We start from the raw sequence: 23,420 nt of genomic DNA on the forward strand, positions 1-23,420 counted from the left end.
TTAATACATAATCTACATAGAGCAATTGGGATCTAAGAAATTTTAAATAGAGGTTATCACTAGGGTCTCTTCCCTTCTGCAGGTGGAATCACCTGGAAAAAACACTCTAATACAGATCTTAATGTATTCTTACCCACTCTTATTCTTCTTCCTGGTGAACTTTTGCAAGCTAGAAGACAAGAGCAGCCTGCCTGTAAAGGTTTCCTTGTTTATTTAATTTGTCACCTCACCCCATCCTGAAGAGATCCAAATTCACAGATGGCTCCTGTCTCCCTTACAAACTCTGTCTTGCACACTAGCTGATAAGTCTGTGTTCATAACCTCAGTGTGATTCGCAACTAGCTGTAGTGTTGCTACTGCCACTGATGCCAAATGGGGATAAGGGGAGGGGGCCGACTCTGGGAATAAAGGTAAGGGGTGAAAGGATAAAGCAACTTGCGAGCCAGCTGTTCTCCTGGAATGTCTAGCGAATGCTATTTACAACTTGCCTCAGGGTGATGATGGGGCTACACAATGAGCTTAATTTCTGAGTTTGGAATAAATATTTCATTCATGTAAAAGGATAGGCACTCAATCTTCACAGGGGGTTAAGGAGACCCTTGAGGATGTGGAAGAGTTACTGGGGAGGAGGTCATGCATTGCTGGGATTCTGGTACCTCTGGTGGTTTGGGGTTTGGAGGGGTCAAAGACCTGCTATTATTTCTGTAGCAGAGTCCTGTCTCCAGCATTCTAGAGCTGCCTAATTAACATGAAAGGGGAGCTTTTTAGCCACAGTATGCTCCAAAGATTGTAAGAAAAATGAAAACACAAGGCACTTGAGTTTCAAGAGAATAGCATGAAGGCAGCAGTGTATCTAGGGGTTGGCTAGGTTGGCCCCTGCCAAGGGTGCAAGCCCAGGGGGGTGCAAAAATCTCACCTCTCCACTCTGGCTCAGAGTTGCTTTGAGCCTGCCCACTCACCCGGGCAGAAGGCTCAATGGAGGAGGAGGAGGGGAAGGAGAGGCGGAGCAGAGCAGAGGCGATCCTGATGGCTGCAGAGGAAAAGTGCCATAGCACAAACTTTTGGAATTTCTGGTCCATGGTCTCTCCAAGCTTTGGAGGAGCCAATGCAGCACCTTGCCAAGGGTGCAAGGGATCCGATCCTAGGCATGCTTCTGCTTGCGGGTTCTGTTATGTACAATGGAACTTCATGGAAAACACAACTTAAGTCACTCTGAAATATGTTGTTGGAGCACTCCAAGGAATTTGCCCTTGTATGTGCACAGAAAATAGTAGATATTGCTGAAAGGCAACATTGATCACAGTGATGCATCCCTAGTTGTTATTGTATAATTATCAGATGATTGTATAATCTTATAATGGGTGCGACAGTCATGAAGGGACCCTGAACTTTGCATTTGCCTCTACACTACTGTCTGCAACACTCCTGTTGGGATGGAAACTCCCTCCCACAGCTCCACTTTATCAGAAGATGGTAAGAAGCAGCTGTCCTCCTGATTCATGTGTAGTGAAGTGGCCCTGTTACCCAGTCTGATTCATGTGTAGTGAAGTGGTCCTGTTACCCAGTCTTCTGCTCAGGGAGTAGCATATAACAAATACCATCTATATAAAAGAAAATGCTAACTTAAAACCATGCAATCTAAAAGCAGCATTGTAGATAAAAATAGCAGCAGAAATTTTTATTTTATTTATTATGTGCACCTTCACCTGATGGTCCCAGGGCGGAGAATACATACATGTACTAAACCCAAAAATTCACAAAATAAAACTAAACAGAATGCATGCACATCATTAGTCAATATTTGCCACACCCGCCCAACACCTTTTGGTACTAATAGCCCCTTGTGATGAGGAACAAATGTGGCTTTAATGCTGTGGTCCTAGGAGCTGTTTTGTGACGCTATTATTGTGTAAATTTGGTCACTGAAACTCCCCTTTCTGTCTTTCTTTCTGTTGGTACCTGCTGGCAGGGAGCTAGTAGAAAACAAGATACCTACCACTACCTATGTATGAAGGTCCCCACTGCATATATCATCAGTAGGCATGCATGAAAGGATTGGAAAGGAAAAGAAGAAGAATTATTTTAAGGGATCTCATACTCCTGCCCCCTTCATTTGCCCGAATAGAAGCCACACCTTTAAAATTCAAGGGGGGGGGAGAAAAAAAGACAATACCTGAATATAAGCCATTCCCTTAAAATTCCGCAGGCACTCATACCCATTCTGTTTTACCGTGTGTCTGTTTCAGCAGCGATATCATAAAAGCCAGTTTTTGTAAGGTTGCGAATTTAAGCCACACTTTAACTTTTCACGCTTGGAATTTGGAAAAAAAGTGAGGCTTACGGTATATTCGGGCCAATACGGTAAGTTTCACCCTCATTTCCTGGTTCTGAGACTAGCAGCTGCTTTGGCACTCAGCTTTTTATTGTTGGGCGCAGTCACATCAACCCTTTGATGGCTTCAGGAGTGGGCATAGCTGTGATGTTGCCTTTTGTGCCCTGTATTCTGCCATCAGACTGAGATCTGGTATCCCATTATATTCCTTGCAAAGAGAAAGGTGCACGTTGTACTCCTCACATAAAGAAAAGCTGCAATCTCTAAAATGTAGACGGCTTTGATAAAGAGGTTGGTCCCTCCACCACAACCGGTCACCACCAAGATCATCCAGCAGTTTCATGGAGATCTTCTTGATTATTGGTGTTAATCTAAGTGCTTGCTTAGATTACAGCCATGAGAGGCAATGCCTGGGACCAACTTAAAGTGTTCTCTCTCTTTTTCCAATAGAGACCCTTTTTAAACAACAGCTGTGTGATTAAAAAAAAATTGACGGACATAGGTACCATAATTTTGTATTTATCTTTTTGTAAATTGCTTTGAGGTTTTTGTTTTGTTTTGTTTTTTTACAATCAAGCGGTATATAAATACATGTCAGTAAAGGGCTTAATAACTTGAACAAGGCATTTGTGAGAACCATAGCCCAAAGTTAGGAAATAACTTTGACTCACTTTTATGGATAAATCTGCACCTATTGAATATCTGCCTGTTCCACATGTGTTAAAATCACAGTGGCTCCACCAGGGAAGAAGCAGCAACCCCAGGGTGCATAGTAAGTAATAGCTGTTGCAACAGCTCAGTGTTAGGACCTGTGTTTAGTGTCAGGTTGAGCTCTGCCTTATATAAGGTGAGTTACTGTTATTTTCACCAGTATTATGCTTGCTAAAGAAAAATAATATCTAGTCTCATCTTAATTCATGCAAAAAACCCCAAAACCATAGATAACCATATCAAGTGACAGAAGTAACCCACAATACGGCAATATATTGGGACTGACCGAAATGTTACAAAAACCTGAAAGCTATTTTGTTATGCTTTGGTTAGTCCCAGTGATTATGTTTCCCTGTTGTGAATTTTGCATTTATTCAGACTGGGCTACCCCTAAATTTTGTGCATCACTACTGTAAGTTCTGTATATTCTAGAGATCTAGGGTTTGCCAACTTTGCTGCTGGGCCTCTTCCTTTAACAGAAGCTAGGGTTGGGGAAGAAATCAAATACAATTCACATTTAAAGGTGAACCTACCTAATCTCCACTTTCTGAAAAAAATACGCAGCCTGAAACACAGGCATTCTTCTAAATTTGCACTTCTCTGAATTTTGCAATGCAGTTCTCCAGCCAAGTAAAGAGTAGAAAAATCCATATCCCTCAACATGGTGTCCTTCATGTGTTTTGTACTCCCATCAGTTCCAGCCAGCTAGGAAAACTGGGAGTTGAAGTCCATAACTTGAGGACACCAGATTGGGGGGCGATGACCTAGAGGACCTGGATGATAATTCCAGGTGTGGGTTGCAATGGAGGAAAAAAATGCAATACAGTACAGTGGTACCTCGGGTTACATACGCTTCAGGTTACATACGCTTCAGGTTACATACGCTTCAGGTTACATACTTCGCTAACCCAGAAATAGTGCTTCAGGTTAAGAACTTTGCTTCAGGATGAGAACAGAAATCGTGCTCCAGCAGCGCAGTGGCAGCGGGAGGCCCCATTAGCTAAAGTGGTGCTTCAGGTTAAGAACAGTTTCAGGTTAAGAACGGACCTCTGGAACGAATTAAGTACTTAACCCCCGAGGTACCACTGTATGTACGTTTCATCAGCACTCATCTATTTTATGTTTTCATTATTCTCATACTGAATTCCCTATTCTCTAGTACAGTGGTACCTCGGGTTACATACGCTTCAGGTTACAGACTCCGCTAACCCAGAAATAGTATCTTGGGTTAAGAACTGTGCTTCAGGATGAGAACAGAAATCACGCGGTGGCGCGGCAGCAGCAGGAGGCCCCATTAGCTAAAGTGGTGCTTCAGGTTAAGAACAGTTTCAGGTTAAGAACGGACCTCCGGAACAAATTAAGTACGTAACCAGAGGTACCACTGTACTGAAAATATTCTAGTGTTTGACAATAGTAGTGGCCTCTTTTTATTACTGAAACAAAGCCTCTTTTTATTATCTGCATATGTTTCTTGAGAAGGAGGAGTCGTCTGCATAGTTGGGGCATGTTCTGCTTACTGCAGTCTCCACACAGATCTGCAGTTGTCTTTAAACCAAGATAGTTGCCAAATTGCTACGGGAGTGAAGGGATTTCCAGATGCTCCATACTCTCTCCTTCCACAGTTCTTGGTTCTGTGCGTGGTTAATTCTTATCTCCTTACTGTGAACTGCATCCAAAACATGAATATATGTTCAGTTTTACAAGCTGATTCTGAAGGTTCTTGTGTGGAGGCCAGCCTTTTTGATGTCAGCCGCACTTATCTCCAAGTAAGCATCCTTAAGACTGCAGCCTTAGCTGACTGTCTTGCTCCCTATCCTCAGTTCTGAGACTGACCTTCACCATTTCCGAGTGCAAATTGTGAATTCTGAGTAACTCTGTATAATGTCAGGAAAGAGAACAGCTGCTTATCAGGAGAATTGGATTACATGTGCGACATTGAAATAGGTGAGTGGGAGGTTGCCTTCAGCCATTAATGACATAAAAAAGAGCATATGGAGGGAAAATTGGTGTAGTTTGCTGATGAGATTTGGGGAAATATATATAAAAGACTTCTAATTCTCCATCCAAATTTTAACTGTTACAGTACAAATGGTAATGGTGAGTGAATTACTGCTGTGGCAATTAAATGACGACATCTAAGGACACATTGGATGGGATCCAAAGAGTCTTTATAACTGCAAGAATGCTTATTTTGTTTATTTAGCATTTCTGTACCATTTATCTGCAGTTTTCAAAGGAAAATCCAAGTGCTACTCAAAATACAAAAGTTGCAACAATAATTTAAAAAACCCACTTTCAACAAGCAATAAAACTTCACAATTAAACTGAAAAACGTTGTTTTTTAAGAGCAGGTGTTGATATTGAAAAGCACAGGCGATAAGTTCAAACCCTTGTTGTGCCACACAAGACAAAGACTGGTGGGGTGGAGCTGCCATCCTAAAGTGCTCTCTTTTGGTAGCAGTCCAGCAATTGGGAACAGATAGACTGCCAGACAGTGCCATATACTCCTGAAGAATTTGATGATCAATTTCATCAAAAGCCACTGGAAGGTCCAGAAGAGTGAACAGTTTCTTTCCCTCTGTTTCTGTCTCCGTCTGTCTCCTCTCTCTCTCTCTCTCTCTCTCTCTCTCTCTCTCACACACACACACACACACACACACACCAGTTTGTGCATAGGGACAAAACAATGTGGCTTCTCACTTTAGCTCAGTTCCAAACCCTGACTGGACTGAGTCTAGAAAATCCACCTAATACGAGGATTACTTGTACTGTCTGCTTGATCATTTTCTTCAAGAGAGAGAGGCAAACTTGACCCTAGTTTATAGTTTTCAGCAGCAGGCAGATTGCTGCAGACAAACCTGTCTCAACAGGTTACTTTCCGTTGTTGAAATCAGTGGTTTTCAACCCTTTTTCGTTGAGGGAACCCATTTAACAGGAAAACAAGTAACTTGGTGAAAGAAATTGGAGGTGGCATGACTTCTCAAGACACAGAGACAAAAAAGAATACGTAACGATACATTTAATGAGAACAGCAGGACATTTTCTTTCTGTGGTTTAGGAGCAAAGTAGAAGAAACGTATAGAGCAAGTTTTGCATTATGAAGCTGTTAGGAACCAGCCATTTCCAAATGAAATAAGAAGATACACTGGTGATTTGGGTCATTAACTTGGAAATCCATGTAGGATGCCATATTTTGGATTTCCCAAAGACTGGTTACATGGTGCACAGGAAACCTTGAGTTGGCGAGGCTCATCTGACTGCAGCAGGAAACTAAGCCTTTAATGTCGTCGGCCTGGTCCTGGGGAATGCTGTGCCAGTAGAGATTCAGCAGTCGCTTCCTGTTTTGTACTTGAAATGTCTGGAGAAAACATTTGTATGCCACCTAGCTTCTGCACTCAATTAAGGAATTACTGTAATGCCTAGCTGATCTCAGATTTTAAATTTTACATGCTTTCTATTGTATATGTGTATGGTTGTTGCAAACTGTTTATATATTTTTTAATTAAAAGCAGTATGCAAATATTTTTAATGAATGAATGAATAGACAGTTCCCTGCCTCATAGGCCAGAACGTGGGTTTGACAAGCTAGAATAATGAGCTTGTTGTGCCTTTTAGGAACAAGAAAGGAGGAAGAGAGTTGTAGCAAAAAAATATTCCTCGTGAGTAAGTGTTTTAAGAAAATAATATTTCTTAGGTTCAGATGTCTGTATCAGTTTGAGTGCAGTTTCTTTCCTTAATATGTATGCAATCAGGCCATATCACAATTACAATACACATTTATAATTGTGGTTTGTGCTTACGGTTTTAACTCTTATTTGGGATCAGTTCAAAGTGCTGGAGAACCTGTGTTGAGAAAGCATGTGGTTCAGGGAAGCCATTACACAATTAAAAAGGAAGGAAGTCAGGTGGGTCTATAAATTAAATGCAGTAGTTCTAAATGGATTTAATGAAAAAATTAGAATGGACATTTGTTATGTAGGAAACTGAAAATGTATGCTTATTGAGAATAATGTTAGTAAATGTCTTGCCATTGTTGATTTTATGCTGTATTAATACATACGTTCACAGAATACAAGTTAATGTAAGTTTTTTCAGAAGCCATGCAATGGCTAAGCATTGCAATTGTACACCTGATTACAATTGTGAGATCAGGTATGCATGTTGTGTTAGGTATAATAATCTCAGCAGAACCTTTGCATGATCTTACAGGACCTATCAGATTCCATGTTTGTACATTGCTGAGTGTGTTGTGAATATGTGTGTATACAAAAAATGATTCTTTTAAATAAGATTTTAATATAATTTTCTTAACTGGTTATTCTGTAAATTATTGCAAGCTGAAGACACTGGCTATCTTGAGATAAATGGTGAGCACATTATTATTTTAAGTATTGTGAAGATAAATGGTCAATTTGTTCATTATATTTTTTAATACAACTATTTATTTATTTTTGTATGTAGAACTTATGCATAAGGAACTGCTATACAGAAATACATGCCACTGAGAGAAGCAGACCAAGCTGAAACACATCTGGCATTCCAGGTATTCAACAAACACCATTGAAGAATATTGAGAAAATTAACGTTATGCTGAGTTTTTCCGTCTTAGACCTGTCATTATGTTTTTTGCACATACTGTGATTACATTATTATTATATTTTTACAGTTCATCTTTTTAGCAATCTGAAATTTCTGTTTCCTATAGCTTTTGTTTAAAAGCTGTACATCCTTAGTGTTTTTTAATTGTATTCCTTTTATTTTTTTATCATACGGTTCAACTTTTTTGAATTGTTTGTATTCCATAAACATTCATAGGCATTATAGCCACCAGGTTTAGTCTATAAATTGGTTGACACAATAGCATATTTCCTGTTCATAGTTTGTTTGCTTTGCCTTTTGTTTGTTTCTCACCTTAAAAAAGGGGGGCTGGCCACATGAACCAGAAAAACTGTCTGCGGACAAATGTTGGCTCCCTCGGCCAGTAAAGCGAGATGAGTGCCACAACCCCAGAGTCGTTTGTGACTGGACTTAACTGTCAGGGGTCCTTTACCTTTAAGAAGCCCTAAATGAGTTGAGACCAGGCTGTTTAAAACACTGTCTCTTGTCATATGGACTCGCCCAAATGCTTCAATTGGCAGCAAAGACCCTCCCATCCCCAGCTGGGGCACAGTGAGTGGGCATACAAGAGGACCTTTTCAGTGCTGATACCATGGCTTTGGAAATCCCTGGAGAGGCAACTAATCTCCTTTTTGCCTTTCAATGAGAAGTGAAGATGCTGCTGTCCATGTGGGTATTGGTTCATTGTTTGTTTCTAAATGTAGAGCCTTCTTAGGAATTAGTTTAAATTTAATGACTTCTATGCTCTCTTTGTTGATTGGAGTGATAATTGCTCCTGCTTTGTTTTTAGCTGTGTTTTATTTATTTTTTTATATTGCTTTGTTGGGTGTCTTTTATGATTGCCCGGTGCTTTGAAGGTCCCATTTTTGGGATGTGAAAGAAGTTGCATTATATGATGATATAAAAGCCTTGTCAAAGTGATTTTTTCATAATGACTATCTTATATTGGTTTTGAATGTGTGACAGCTTCTCCCTGCCCCCTTCCCCCCTCCAGCTGTATCTGGTATTGCTGCAATATGTGGGAGGCAATGTGAACCAGTGGTTAGATTACATATTCCCTATAATATGTCTGTGGAGTCAAAATTATAGCTCGTTTTAAACGTAATTCTTCACTGAAATTTCCTCTGCCACTTGCTGAATTGCAATTTGCACAGCTGCTGCAGATCAAAGTTGGCGGAGGAGTATGTGCTTGGAGTTGTTTTGGGAAATCACCCGTTTAAGTTGACATGAGGCTTGGAAACTATTCAAATGTGGTGAGAAGGCATCTCATGCTGCTCGCAGCATCATCAAACACAGGAAGTCAGGAAGTGAGCTGGAGTAACATATAGAAAGAAAAGGAAAATAGTCTTATTGTGAAAGTTCCCTTCTGTACACTTACTGGGAGAGCCAACAGGAAAGAGTCTGTTTCTACTACAGTGGTACCTTGGTTTAAGAACAGCTTAGTTTATGAACAACTTGGATTAAGAACGCTGCAAACCCGGAAGTAGGTGTTTTGGTTTGGGAACTTTGCCTTGGAAGCAGAACATGTTCCGCTTTCTGTTGAGTGTGTTCCATTTGTAAATTGAGTCCCCCGCTGCTATGGAAAAGCACACCTTGGTTTAAGAATGCTTTGGTTTAAGAACGGACTTCCGGAACGGATTAAGTTCACAAACCAAGGTACCACTGTACTACTCAGAACACAGAATGAAACAACCTGAGTATTCTCTTTTAGTGCAGAATTACCTCTGACTCTCGAACATAGTTGTAGCTGGTTAACTAAGGAAGGGGACCAACCCCTCCCAAATGAACAACAGTTTAGATCAAAACAGATAAAATGTGAATACGGGAATCCGCAAGTGTACCGTGGCTAGCCCATCCTTAGTGGGGTACTGTGATAATGCCTCTTACACATCACAAAGAAACACGTGGATACTCCTGTGTATGTCTACATCAGCCTCCCCCAACGTGGTGCCCTCCTGATGTTTTGGACTACAGTGCTGGCTGTGACTGATGGGAGTTGTACTCCAAAACACCAGAGGGCACCAGACTGGGGGAGGCTGATCTGCAGGTTGCCTTACCAACTGCATAGGACAGTCAATGCTTGTGAAGCAAAGCTCACTTATTACTTTTATGCAGCCTGAACCTAGGCATGTGCAGTGGCATAGCTAGCTGCCTGGGTGTCTCGGGCGATGCGTGCGCCCTGCGCCCGGGGGCAGAGCAAGCCGCCCATGGGGCGGGGTGACCTGGGCAGGGCGCAATGCAGAGACTCCCCCTCAGCTATAGGGCGGTTGAGGGGGAGGCAATGGGCAGACGCAAGCCCCACACTGCCATTTCGGGCAGCGCAGAGCATGCAGGTGCCCGAGCCACCATGTCAGTCCCAGAAGAGATGTGTGGCTTGGGCAAGCTGCAGGCCCTGCAGTAAGTGCTGCCCCCCACAATGTGGCACCCAGTGCGCCCTGTCCCCCCCAAACTATGCCTTTGGTCATGTGTACTCAGGAGCAAGCCTTACTGGGCTTGGAGGAATTTAGTTCCAAATATGGAATGTATATGGGACGCGGGTGGCGCTGTGGGTTAAAGCCTCAGCGCCTAGGGCTTGCCGATCGAAAGGTCGGCGGTTCGAATCCCCACGGCGGGGTGCGCTCCCGCTGCTCAGTCCCAGCGCCTGCCAACCTAGCAGTTCGAAAGCACCCCCGGGTGCAAGTAGATAAATAGGTACCGCTTACCAGCGGGAAGGTAAACGGCGTTCCGTGTGCTGCGCTGGCTCACCAGATGCAGCTTGTCACGCTGGCCACGTGACCCGGAAGTGTCTCCGGACAGCGCTGGCCCCCGGCCTATAGATGTGAGATGGGCGCACAAACCCCAGAGTCTGTCAAGACTGGCCCGTTCGGGCAGGGGTACCTTTACCTTTACCTTTAATGGAATGTATAGGAACCCAGGCATAGTGTTTGAACACATCGTTACTTAGACTATGTTGTATTATTTGAGGCTTTTTCTGCATGCTGTTCTTATCTGGGATTTGGCTGTTTAGAAATAACCGTGGGTTTATTTAGATAGTTTATTTAAGAAGTAGAGTGGTTTGCTTTGCATAAAATGCTTTATTATTTGACAATAAACTGTTAGGAGTTGCTTGCTTAGCGTCTTCATTTCACTGGCACTTGCCAAAGTACGTTGCTGCAGCTGCTCTGTGCAAAAGTGGGTGTGTAACGATGTGGAAAAATCAGATTGCAAAGCAGTGCGCATTGACTGCAGACAACTGATGAGAAGAGTGGTCTCTCTTAATAGTTATCTAATACCCTCAGTGAGAACTTTATTGTTTGATCAGACCAAGGTACATTCTAGTTCAGCATTGTGTGTTTCTACCAGGGGCCAGTCAGACCTGCAGGAAACTCGCAGCCGGGACAGGAGGATGATAGCTATGTTCCGTTGTTTCTCCCCAGGAGCTGGCATGCAGAGTTATGCTACTCTATACCTGGAGGTTTCATTTAGCTTTCATGGTGTGGGATGAACCTTGGGTAGAGTACAGTAGTGAACAATGTGTACATGTATCATTTGACACTTCAGCTCTGTGAGTCTACATGTATGTGTGCGTGCATGCACACACACACACACACACACACACACAACGAGAGATGGAGGGTTTGTCCCATTTCTGGAACCCTAGAATATATGCACCAGAAACAGCGACTTTTGCCCAGTACGGCAAAAGTACCATTACCACCTGTGCATGACTTGTCCTGCTCTTTGTCTGCTTGGAACTATACAAACTTCAATTAGTAAAGGCGCAGAAGGGCTTGATGGTCAAGCTGTGGATTTCTTCCATCATTTATTAGAATTGCATTTTAGCTTGTTTTGTTGCATTTTATCCTAGATATCTTTGACATTGAAAGGCAGGATATAAATATCAAAAATAAATTTCTGGGCTGAAATGAGACTGATTATAGAATCCTAGAGTCGGGGGCAACCTTTCTAGTCCAGACCTATGGTTGATGACTGAAATCTAGTGCTAGAGAGTCCCTCAAAGATGGGTATTCAACATCTGCTTAAAGACCTCTAGTGAGGGTTGGCCCACTACCCCTCTAGGTAAATACAGTGGTACCTCGGGTTAAGAACTTAATTCATTCTGGAGGTCAGTTCTTAACCTGAAACTGTTCTTAACCTGAGGTACCACTTTAGCCTGAGGTACCACTGGGGCCTTCCACTGCTGCCACACCGCTGCCACGCTATTTCTGTTCTCATCCTGAAACAAAGTTCTTAACCTGAGGTACTATTTCTGGGTTAGCGGAGTCTGTAACCTGAAGCGTCTGTAACCTGAAGTGTCTGTAACCCGAGGTACCACTGTAGTTCAATTATTGAACTGCCCTAGCATCAAGGCATTTCTCCTACTAGTCAGTCAACACCTTCATTCCTGTAACTTTCTTCCTAGTTGTAGTCCTTCCCTTTGGGGCAGCAGAGAATACATGGCCTGTCAAATGTTTTGAAGTAGAGTGCTCTAAAGACCTCTCACAAATTCTGTTTTCTAGCTGAAACACACCCAAATACTTCAACCTTTCCTTGTTTGCCATACCTTTGACCATCGTCATTGCCCTTCCTGGAACCCTTTCCAATTTGTCATCCTCTGGGGTAGAGAGCCCTTTTGAGCCAGAGGGCTGCAATCCCTTATGGTTGGATTCCAATGGAGAGTGGTAGCCAGAGGCAAAAGGTGGACAGAGCAAAGGATGCAACTCTTACCTTTGCAAGACTACATTCCAGACATGTGAAACTCGTAGGTTTATACACCCCCACACCCTATATATCATCCACCCAGGCAAGCAAGAGGCATAATCACAGTTCAAGAACACATTCCAACTAGGAAAAAGCACTCAAGGTGGGAACAGATCAGGGGCAGTGAAGGGTGGGGCCTGAGGAAGGGGGGGGGGCTTGGCCTAGAGAAAGTCCTGAGGGCTATAGATAGTCATGAGGAGGCTTCATTTCGCTCCTGGGCCTGAAGTTCTCCCCCCCACCCCAAATATACTTTCTCCTCAGAGCACAGTTCCCAGCGCTGTATGTAGTCCAGATGAGGTCTGACTATTGTTCTGAATCTCTCTCTCTCTCTCTCTCTCTCTCTCTCTCTCTCTCTCTGGGTGTGTGTGTGTGTGTGTGTGTGTGACATCAACACCATACATTTAAAACACATTTTAAGTGCATGGCTCCCCTCAAAGAAGCCTGGGAACTTTTGTTTCTTATTTGTGCTGGGAATAGTAGCTCTGTGAGGGGTAAACTATAGTTCCCTGCATTCTTCTTGGGAAGCCATGTGCTTTGAATGTATGGTGTGGTTGTGAGCCAGGTCTTAAGGCAATTTACAGACATACCTTAAAAATAGATAAAATCTATATTTGAAACAATGCAAAATTGTTTGGCAGAGGTGTTTTCATCCAGAGGGGAAAGCTTGTTGAAACAAAAATGTCTTCCATTTTTTTCCGGAAGAATAGTTGGTTAGTGTGTTGTGCTGGCAACAGCAAGGTCGTAGGTTCGGTCCCCATATGGGACAGCTGCATATTCCTGCATTGCAGGGAGTTGGACTAGATAATCCTCAGAGTCCCTTCCAACTCTACAGTTCTATGATTTTCAGTACTGGCTAGTCAAGAATAAAGTGAGACTAAACCTTGTTGTCTGACTACACCCATTCTGACCTCTGATACGGCTTTATATTTTGGTTAGCATCACAGGGAGAAATGAGACAAGCATGGTCTACGCATAATTGGTTCTACTGGTACCTGCTGCCGGTGCTTTTTTCCTAAAAAAAAAAAAGTTTAGGGGTACTCTCATTTTCCTACTCATATTGAAATACTGCCCCTCAATGAGGCCAAACTTAGATTCACAAGATGTTTAGGGGTATGCGCACCCCTGCATCCCCCCAGTAAAAAGCACTGCCTGCTCGCATTTTGCTCCTCCTTTTCCTCAGTTATCGCCCATTGTAGTTAGTGCCTGTATTTATTTGTTTTCCTGTGCTGTCCCGCCATCCAATTTGCTTCTTGCATCATGCCTATTTGATTGTAAGCACAGGGGACAAATGTAGCAATGCAGAATAAGAAGACCAGGACCTGGCTGCTTTCCCAATTGGTATTGGTTTTCTTTGGAGGTGAGGATTGGTGGAAATGGACTCTTTAGTCAAGGTTGTTAGCTGAGTTTGGCATATCAGTGTGTCTATGGGGCTGTGTGTCTCAAAGTTTAGGAGTCAAACAGATGAGTCCTTCTTGGGAAAGGCACAGCGCAGTTAGTGATGGACACACAAGTTAAAGCATTTGCAGACCACATGCTGTGGACAGCTTTCCCCCTCTTCCTTTTTTTATTTGACCATATGTTTTGTAGTCTACAGGGGTTTTTTCCACCTAGTGCTGCTGACGCCTTTTCGTCTAGAATGTGTAAATGTTCTTAATGTGAGTTAGAAGGCAGAAGGTGGCCTCTTCTTCACTTTTTTTGTTTTGTTTTTAAGTGTATGTACACTGTGCGGACTGAATCCAAGCGCACACTGTAGGTACTGCATTGAGTTGGGGAAACAGGACGTGCAAAACCTATTTGGCATCCCTTGTGAAAACAGCTTAAGAATGTGTTGGTAACAGATCAAGGGGCCCCCTACTTTAAACAGATGATCAGCTACTGTCTTGAGAAGTTAGTATCTTTCCATCACATTTTGGGGGGTAAAGAAGATCATAACTGTAAATCTTGTTTTATTGCAGGTCACTCGTGTGGATAATTTTAACTCTGTCTCTTTGTAGCTAGGCCTCTGGTAACCCACTTGCATGAAATGGGGTCAAACAAACCTGTTTGTTCTTTCTTGATCCTAATCTGAATTGAGCCAAAGGGCTCCTTCCCTCTCCTCCCTCTACTTGTCTCATCCTTCATTCTTTCTTCCTCTTCTCCACAGCCAGGACAGTCCTTCACCAGATTTCCCCCTGGGATACAAATGTTGATAGCATTTTCGAATCCCTGTTAGATCTTCTCTCTCTCTACTCCTTGCATCCCCCCCCTCCCCAGTTTCCAGTGTTTATTCTTGATTGGTGAAACTTGCAGACATTTTGGAGCCATTTAGGCTTTACTTAAATAAATTAGAAATGTGAAGGATGCAAAGGAATACTAATCTTTTTTGTTTGTTTGTTTGTTTGTTCTGGAGCTTAAACACAAATATAATACAATTATACTGGTAAAGGGTGTGGGAGAATCACCCACCCCTCTTTAATCAAGATACCTTCATTAACTTGAGTTGCCTTTACTAGTGTGTATATAATCTAGCAGTATCTTCTAGTGTTTTGCAGGCTGGTTTAGATGGCTGTGTTGTAATCTTTGCAAACCTTGCAAAAAAGTAAACTTGCTAGGCGAGGTTGCAAGCTTTCTTGTGACGTTTTTTACTGTTAATTCCCTATGTCAAAGTCTGTATTTCCCCCTCCCCCCTCCCCAAGGTCTCTCGGCATGCATATAGTTCTACTTATGTGCATAGATACCACACAGACAAAAACAGACCCTATGGTTGCAGCTTTACATTGTCATGGTTTTATGTTGCTGGGTTGTTTTTTTTAAAGGCAACGTACGTCAGGTTTGCGGTCTGGGGCTGAAGCACTTAGGAAAAATAAGGCAGAAAGCCTTGAACTCTGGCAGGTTCCAGGCACATGTGAATCTAATCATTTCCTTATGTGGCAAAGGAGAATTGCATTGCTGCTTTTGCTTTCTTTTTAAAAAAGAAATGGGGGAGTTAGGATCCCTCTCTGAGAGATCTAGATTATTTTTAAAGAGCTAAGTGATCAAAGCCTGGAAAGTGTGATTTTTTTAAAGCTAGTAACTTTAACCACTTTAATCATGTGCTTTCAAGGTTTAAAATGCCAGCTTTAGCGGAAACATTCACAGCTGAGCTGATTTCAGCCCCTCTTTAAAACTCACCATTTTGGAGAACGACATTGTTTTCTTACATTAAATCAGAAAGAAGCAGGGGAAATAACATGTAGTAAAAGACTTATGCCTTCTTCAGCTTGTTGCTTAGTAACAGAAAATACCTCCTAAGCTTATTTTTGTTGTGGGGAGGGATGAAACCTGAAGCAGTGACCATCTGTCCTGAGATGGTTGGCTTCCTATTGAATTAGCTTTTGTCTCTCTCAAACAATTGGTTCTCTTTAGGGCCCATATACAATCCCAAATACCACTGGTGGCATCTCTTCCCTCCTGAATCCCATCATTTGTAAACACTGGATAGCTGTATTTTAACACTGGATAGCTGTAGTTTAACTGATAGTAATAACAGACACTCTGGAATTACAGGAGGTAATATCACTGATTGAATAATTGTGCTAAAGCTGTGAGCACTGATGCCTTTGTGTAAAAAAAAACAAACAAGAAAAAGAGCAGAGCAGGGGAGCCAATTGGTGTTCCCTCTTTTAAAAAACCAAAACATTTATTATCATTTTAGTTTGTATACAGTAATTGCAAAACAATACAAGTAGAATGCATTGGCATTTCCAACATTTGGTTTCAGAAGTGGATTTAAATAATTTATATAAGGCAAGCTGTTTTATACTTCTTTAAAAGTGACAGCTAGAGATTGAAAATGGTCCTGAATTTATCTGTGCTCTGGCCTTGATTCAAGTTTATCTGTAGGTACAAGCACTCTGAATGAGCAAAAGGGCATCTACATTCTATTTCAGCATTGAGGCATGTTGAGTGTACTACTGTATGCATGACCTAGTCACCAGTATTTAAGTGGTTGTCATTATATTTTTCAACTTAGTAAATTCAGTTGTCCATCGCAGTCATAGATGGTGTGGTTCAGGACAATCTTAAACAATGTTCATAAGATATCCCAGTACTGACTAGGGCCAGATCTCATTAGCTTCAGAGACTGAACCACCTAATTTCTGCTAAGAAAAGAAACTGAGAGATGCCTGCTGAAACACAATACTTATTTGAAGGCACACATTTTTAAGCATTAAACAAGTAGAGCTGTTCATAAGCATAATTTTCTTCTTATTATTTTCTAATGGTAGATAGCAACATATTCAAGGTGTTTTCTTTCCTTATGTTGACAAGTTATTCTACTTCATGTAAGCAGAACAAATAAGTTATGCTCTTAAGCATCATAATACCGGTACTTATGGTTCTAACTAACCTTTAAAGTAACATTTTGTATTGTCTCTAGCCTACCAAAGCAATTCCTCTGATAATGTATATATTTGGGAGAACTGACAAAAATATTTCATTTGCTAGCCTACTTGTATCCTAACCAGATACTTTGTGTTACTATGTTCTTCATAAAGAAGAAGGAAGCACTAGATTTCCAAACTTTACTGTTGGTAAGTTTACTTTCCCTACTGCTCAGTTTAAAAGACTAAGAAGAAATATTTAGGATCAAGTGGCAACTCATAGATAAGGTTTTGTTTTTGTTTTTAAAAATGAACATTCTGCCAAAAATAGTAGTATACCCAAACCAGAATAAAATTGGCCACTACTTTCCCACATTACAGTACCATGATCTATTCATACTTTATTTCTGCTTCTGACACAGATCACGAGTGACATTGGCAGGTTTCTTTAAGCTTTCTGAGCCTCTACTTCTAGTCTCTATTTCCCAGTCTCTAAAGTGGTAATAAACATACATTGGTACCTCGAGTTAAGAACTTAATTCGTGCCGGAGGTCCGTTCTTAACCTGAAACTGTTTTTAACCTGAAGCACCACTTTAGCTAATGGGGCCTCCTGCTGCTGCTGCGCCGCCAGAACACAATTTCTGTTCTCATCCTGAAGCAAAGTTTTTAACCTGAGGAAATATTTCTGGGTTAGCGGAGTCTGTAACCTGAAGTGTCTGTAACCTGAGGTACCACTGTAGTTGCTTATAGTTGTGAAGCTTCATGTTCCCCTCCACCATTTATAAGGGTGGAGAGAGAGAGAGAGTGAGTTTTTGTGGGTTTTTAAAAAAAGTTTTTTACCCTTTGTTGGTTAAAGGTTAACTTGGTATACCTACAAAAGTATGCCATTTTATTCCACACATGAGAGAGCACTAAACTACATGGATTATGATTTGGGGTTCAGGACTATAACTCACAATACCATTCAGGGCTAGCTCACTGTGGTTTGCTTGGGAAGTTTACACTGGAGAAAGCAGTCCTATTTGGCATGGGTAATCAAGAGTAAGGCTGGAATTGCTCTTAGCTGTCATTCAGGTTTCCTTTCAAAGTCCAAGGACCCGCTGAGAAAAACAAAAAGCTAATGAAAGCTGACTGTATTCCAACCTAAACCCCTTAGAATCTGAAATGAAGTCCTGACTGTTGGTGTATTCTTATTCTTCTACATTCTAATGGTTACTAAGGTAACTGGTTTTTAGAGGCTTCACATCTTCATTGTCAAGTATTTCCTACTCTTACTGTTACTGTTTTCAAATTAGGGCAATTTGAACAATGCTTTTTTTGAATGAGAACAAAAAGGGGAATCAAATGTTAATTGATGTAATGAATCAGTTGCATTCTCTTTTTATCAACTATAGTACTTTTTGTAGAAAAAGGTAAAAAAAAAAAAGCCCTGTTTCTTCCTTGTCTTTTTTCCTACAGCAGGCAGTCAGGGTGAAGTAGTAATTACTTTTGAAACGTTTGTGCTGCAGTAGTGTGTGCTAGCTAATAACTGAATCCTCTGATTGATACCGTCCGTAATTGCAGATTGGGAGGTGGATACTTCACATTAAGCATTTTTAAGAGAAGCTGAAAAATTATTGACTCTGTCTTAACATATGTAGATATGGTTTGTGCTTTCCTGAGCTCAGATATTTCATGAAGGGATTTACTGGCATAAGTGTTACAGTTACTATAGTATGAATTTTAAAATTGAATTTGATCCAGGATTTATACATTGTGTTAGAACAGACCCACTGACATTTAATGGGGCTTAAGTTAGTTGTGATTCATTTACATTCCATTGATTTCAGTGGGTCTATATGTGAAGTATGACTATGTCTGGATCCAGCCCACAATATTTATCAGTGAGAGATCCAGAGCTAGACATAATTTGGTAACCCCTGCTCAAACTGGGTGAAATCTAACAGAGTCTGGGTTTCCCCTTCAGCCCTCTGAAAAATATTCCCCTTCAGCTCCTGAAAAATATGCTCCAGAGGATTGGTGAAACCTCTGGAGCAGATTAGGGGGAACCGTAAGAAAAGGGAGGAATAGTGGAAGCCCCATTGCATTAGCAATGAGCTATACATGCCATCTAAATCATCAGGATTCTGACCAACTACAGAGTTGTCCTATGAATTGTGGAATAAGGTACTGTATTCCCACAAAAAATTTATTTTTACAGTATTAATGGAGTCAACCTCTGAGGCAAACTTCTGAGGGTTTGGAAGGCTGCATTTCGTCCCAGGGTGTGTGGTTTCTCTACCACTGATATAGACGATATTGTAATGGTCTGACTTAGGCCACAGCCACACCAGGTATTAGGAACAGCGTTATACCACTTTAAACAGTCTTAGCTTCCCCCAAAGTATCCTGGGGAATGTAGTTTGTTGGGGTGGTGAGAGTTGTTAGGAGGCCCCTTATTCCCCTCAAAGAGATACAATTGCCATAGTTCCCTGGGAAAAAGAATTGATTGATAAACTACAGGCAACCCACTCACCCTCAATTTACGTGGGGGTTACATTCCAAGGCAATGTGTATTTACCGTATTTTTCCGCCTATAAGACGCCCCCTATTTTGGGGGATTGAGATTTAAGAAAATGGGGGGGGGATATATCAGTGCATAAGACGCCCCCTAATTTTTGACATTACTTTTTAGGAAAAAAACCTAGTCTTATACATGGAAAAATACGGTAAGTGAAATCGCGTATATTTGAGACACCATCAAAAAAGCCTGTAAACATCGCATTCCGCCTCTGCCCCGCCCTGAACATTCAGAGCTGTCCAAATTGGCTTAGGTTGGCACCATCCCACCAAATTTGATAAAGTCCTGCCAGATGAGGTGGCGATATTTTCAGAGGTGTCCATCCTGCCCCAAATTGGATAAAGTCAAGTCAAAATCACTTTTCGCTTCACCATCTTGATTCAGAATGGCTGCTGGGTATCCAAACATCAATGAAGACTTTCACTCCCACTTTGGGAGCCCTTGTGCCAAATTTGGAAGTTATATCTCGAGAGGTGGTCGAACCTATAGAGAACATATGGGCATTGCTGTTGTTGGCATCCATCTGCCTTGAGAGACAGCGCATGGACAAATGGACAAACTGCTTTTCAAAGTATGTAGTAGACAATGGCATTTATATGAAATACACACAGAGGTTTCTTATTACTTTCCCTTACAAATGACACTGTGAGGAAACATTTTACCACACCTTGATTTAAAATTTGGCAGGCTGCCAGCTAAATTTGCCTCAGGGTCTGGATTTGGTCTTTGGGCTGCTAGTTTGCCCTTCGTAATATAAACCAGGGCTGTGACAAATAGGGATGGAATTTTCTGTAAATCTTGATGTCAAGCTTATTCACACACAATTGTTTTTTTCTAATTCCTATCTCACTCCTTAATCTTGACAAGACGCAATTTTCCTCCCTCCAGTTCTGCTAAAATGTGAACAATTCTTTAATTATTATATGTGCATTATTATTTGCAAATAGAAGCTTCCTAAAGTAACCAGAGCTTAAACAGATGCAAGCAGCAATTATGTATATAACTGTGTAAAATTGTATAAAAATGCACATAACTGTATACATATACAGTACTGACAAAACTATGCTGCAGAAACATATTACCGCATGGGGCTTAACCTTTTTATACATATTAAATGTATATCATGCATATATATTTTTCATATAATTAGTTGGGCTTAAAAAAAAAAGAGTGCAACAACAACTCTGACATGAGAGGGCACTTGGTGCAAGAGGCAGGTTGATGCGATGGGGTCACAAACATAATCTGTTCATAAACCCATCTAAAAGAGAATTATTCTCTCTTCCTTGTGGCAACATACCTCTTCTCTCTCACACGCACACACACTTCTCTCACTTCTCATTCTCTCTCTCACATCATTCACAGGTGGAAAACTTAGGAGGCAATTTCAGAAATTTGGAGGACTGGCTGAAAGATTCTAGGACGAGTCCTGCTACCACAGAGATGGCAGCAGAATAAGAGCAACTACTAAAGGAAGAGTGGCCACTGGTAAATTTCTCCTTCTGAACTTTTCACTTGGGTTATTTATTCATTTATCAAATTTATTGAAGGACTTTATGAGCCACCACCCTTTCCCTCCTGAAAGTTGAGCCGGAACTTCTCATTTGAGAGCTTTTGACTCAGTTCTTAAATTCCAAACAAGATGCCACCACCTTCAGCAAATAAAAAAAAAGTTATTAAACTTCTTTGTAACTGCAACCAAATAATAATCTGGGCTGCATTTTATAAATACATGGCTTGTTTACGAGCTTGTAAAGTTCCAGTTCTAGTTTACAGGTTGATACCAAACCTGAACCCTTCTCTGACCCATACAAAGACTGAAAGCTCTGATCATTGCTATGTTAGGCCTCCCCCCCCCCACCCATCAATGTCCTATAACTTTCATCCTGAAAGTAAACATTTGTTCTTCTAATATGCATGCCTGCACTACTGGAAAAGTATCATGGCTTATGAAAGTGGAACCAGTTCATGTCATTTGAAGTTTTTCATGCTGGCATGGAATTAATTTGTAAATGGCTCATACACTTACTATGAAAAGTCAGATTTTCACATGGAAATTTGATAAAAGTTTGTTTTTATCTCTTACAAAGTTTACTTTACTTAGGGAGAGAGGTGGCTGATAAAACTTGTCTGTTAGTTGTTAGGAGATATTTTTTATTGGTAGCTAAAATGATTGTGCCCAAGATCTGACTACTAACACCCCTTCCCCTTTAGTATAGTAAAGGGCTCCTGCCAACCTAGCAGTTCTAAAGCACGTCAAAGTGCAAGTAGATAAATAGGTACCGCTCCGGCAGGAAGGTAAACGGTGTTTCCATGCACTGCTGTGATTCGCCAGAAGCGGCTTAGTCATGCTGGCCAAATGACCCAGAAGCTGTCTGCGGACAAATGCCGGCTCCCTCAGCCAATAAAGCGAGATGAGCGCCGCAACCCCAGAGTCGGTCACGACTGGACCTAATGGTCAGGGGTCCCTTTACCTTTATAGTAAAGGGAGCAGATTGAGACCATACCTTGGAAGGCACAGGGATCATTTATGATCATGATTTCTTAATTATTATTTTTTAAATTTATATAAATTTATATTTATATACCACTCTTCATCTAAAGATCACAGGGCGATTCACAACATAAAAATCAAAATGAGAACACAAAATACATAACAAAAAACCAATAGCAAACCAATAACGCCCTTCCTCCCACAAACACAATTAAAAGGCCATATGTTGTTTAATCAGCCAAAGGCCTGGATGTATAGAGAAACATTTTTACCTTGTGCCTATAGATATGTAATGAAGGTGCCAGGTGAGCCACCTTGGGGAGAGCGTTCCACAAATGGGGCATCACCGCAAAAAGACCTCTTTCTTGTATTGTCACTCTCTGAATCTCTCATGGAGGAGGCACACAAAGAAGTGCTTCAGATGACAGTCACAGGATCTGGGTCGGTTCATATGGGAGGAGGTGGTCCTTGAGATATTGTGGCCCTGAGCAGGTTTTATAGGTCAAAACCAGCACTTTGATTTGGGCCCGGAAACTGACTGGCAGGTAGTTCAGGATTGATGTTATATGTGCAAACAGTCTTGAGCTGGTGAGCAACATGGCTGCTGCAATGAAGATGTAGACTCAGGGGCCTATGGAGGGTGTCTTGCCATCAGGCCTTTCAAAACATGGAGCCAACACTAGTTCTGTGTAGATTAAGATAAGAGGTCAGCCTGCTGATTTCTGTGGTCAGTGGAGGGTTATCTTTTGGATTGTGCCCTTTTATGTGGCAAATAGTGATCAAGCAAGAGACGGTAGACTATTTCATAATGGGCACTCCTGCTCAAAGTAGAAGGGGGCAGAAAGACAATTGGTTTCCAGTATCTCGTATGAATACTTATGCTTCTGCTGTGCTTGAGTTCGTTTCTGGTAGCAGGCACTTCAGATAGATCAAGATTGCCCACACAAAGATCCAAATCTAAGCTGAAAGAAGGTGGTCTTTGTGCAGTGGCTAGAAGTGGGATAGATATGGAATTCTGATTGCTCTTCTGACTTAATCTGTCTTCTTAAGTAATGCCCTTACATTTTTCATGGTATTTACTTGAGAGTCATCTCTAGATCTTTTTTTGGTAAGAAAAAACTCTTCCAGCTTTTTTCATGTGATATTGTTTTAAAAACCTTGCAATTGGGAATGGCCTTACTTCCTCACATAAGCTGACATTTGAGACAGATGCATCTTGCAACTGTGCCAGCTTGTTTCCAAGGACTCATCAGAGTGAGCATCCTTGAAGCTCAGCATTAGGTACCAAAATTGTCAATGCTTATGGTAGTCAAGTTGAACACAGTTCTGTGATAAAATTATATTGTTTTCCTGTTTGCTTTCAGTTATGTAACTTCTAACAGCAATGTTGTTATAACTGCCTTTGTAACTTTAGAAACTTGTAAATGTGTTAATGTCATCTTCAAAGCTTTTCCATCGGGATATACTAAACAGCCAAATTCTGGAAACAAAGAAGTGGCTTCTGTATTGGGAAGAAAACACAGTAAATCTATTATGTTGTCTGTTTGCTATGCATTTAGACACTTCTTAAGCTATTGCAACCAAATTTTGCATGACATCAAGGAGATCAAGCAGCAGGTTTT

General features: G+C 41.3%; 1 protein-coding gene across 13 annotated transcripts in view; it reads left to right on the forward strand.

Annotated features, from left to right (window-relative positions):
- GREB1L (GREB1 like retinoic acid receptor coactivator) overlaps positions 1-23,420 on the forward strand; it is a 163,473-nt gene that overhangs the window by 11,834 nt on the left and 128,219 nt on the right. For 10 of the 13 annotated variants that reach the window (XM_082235085.1, XM_082235093.1, XM_082235096.1 and 7 more), the window contains exon 2: positions 7,505-7,586. The exons of 1 other annotated variant lie outside the window; for it this stretch is intronic. The gene's annotated coding sequence lies outside the window, so the exon portion shown is untranslated. Of the gene's footprint in view, positions 1-7,504; positions 7,587-20,669; positions 20,793-23,420 lie in introns of all 13 variants that reach the window. 2 more of the 13 variants (XM_082235090.1, XM_082235091.1) reach the window with 2 other exon arrangements.

The sequence above is a fragment of the Podarcis vaucheri genome (genome assembly GCF_965113315.1).
Source record: "Podarcis vaucheri genome assembly, chromosome: 8".
Lineage (NCBI taxonomy): Eukaryota > Metazoa > Chordata > Lepidosauria > Squamata > Lacertidae > Podarcis > Podarcis vaucheri.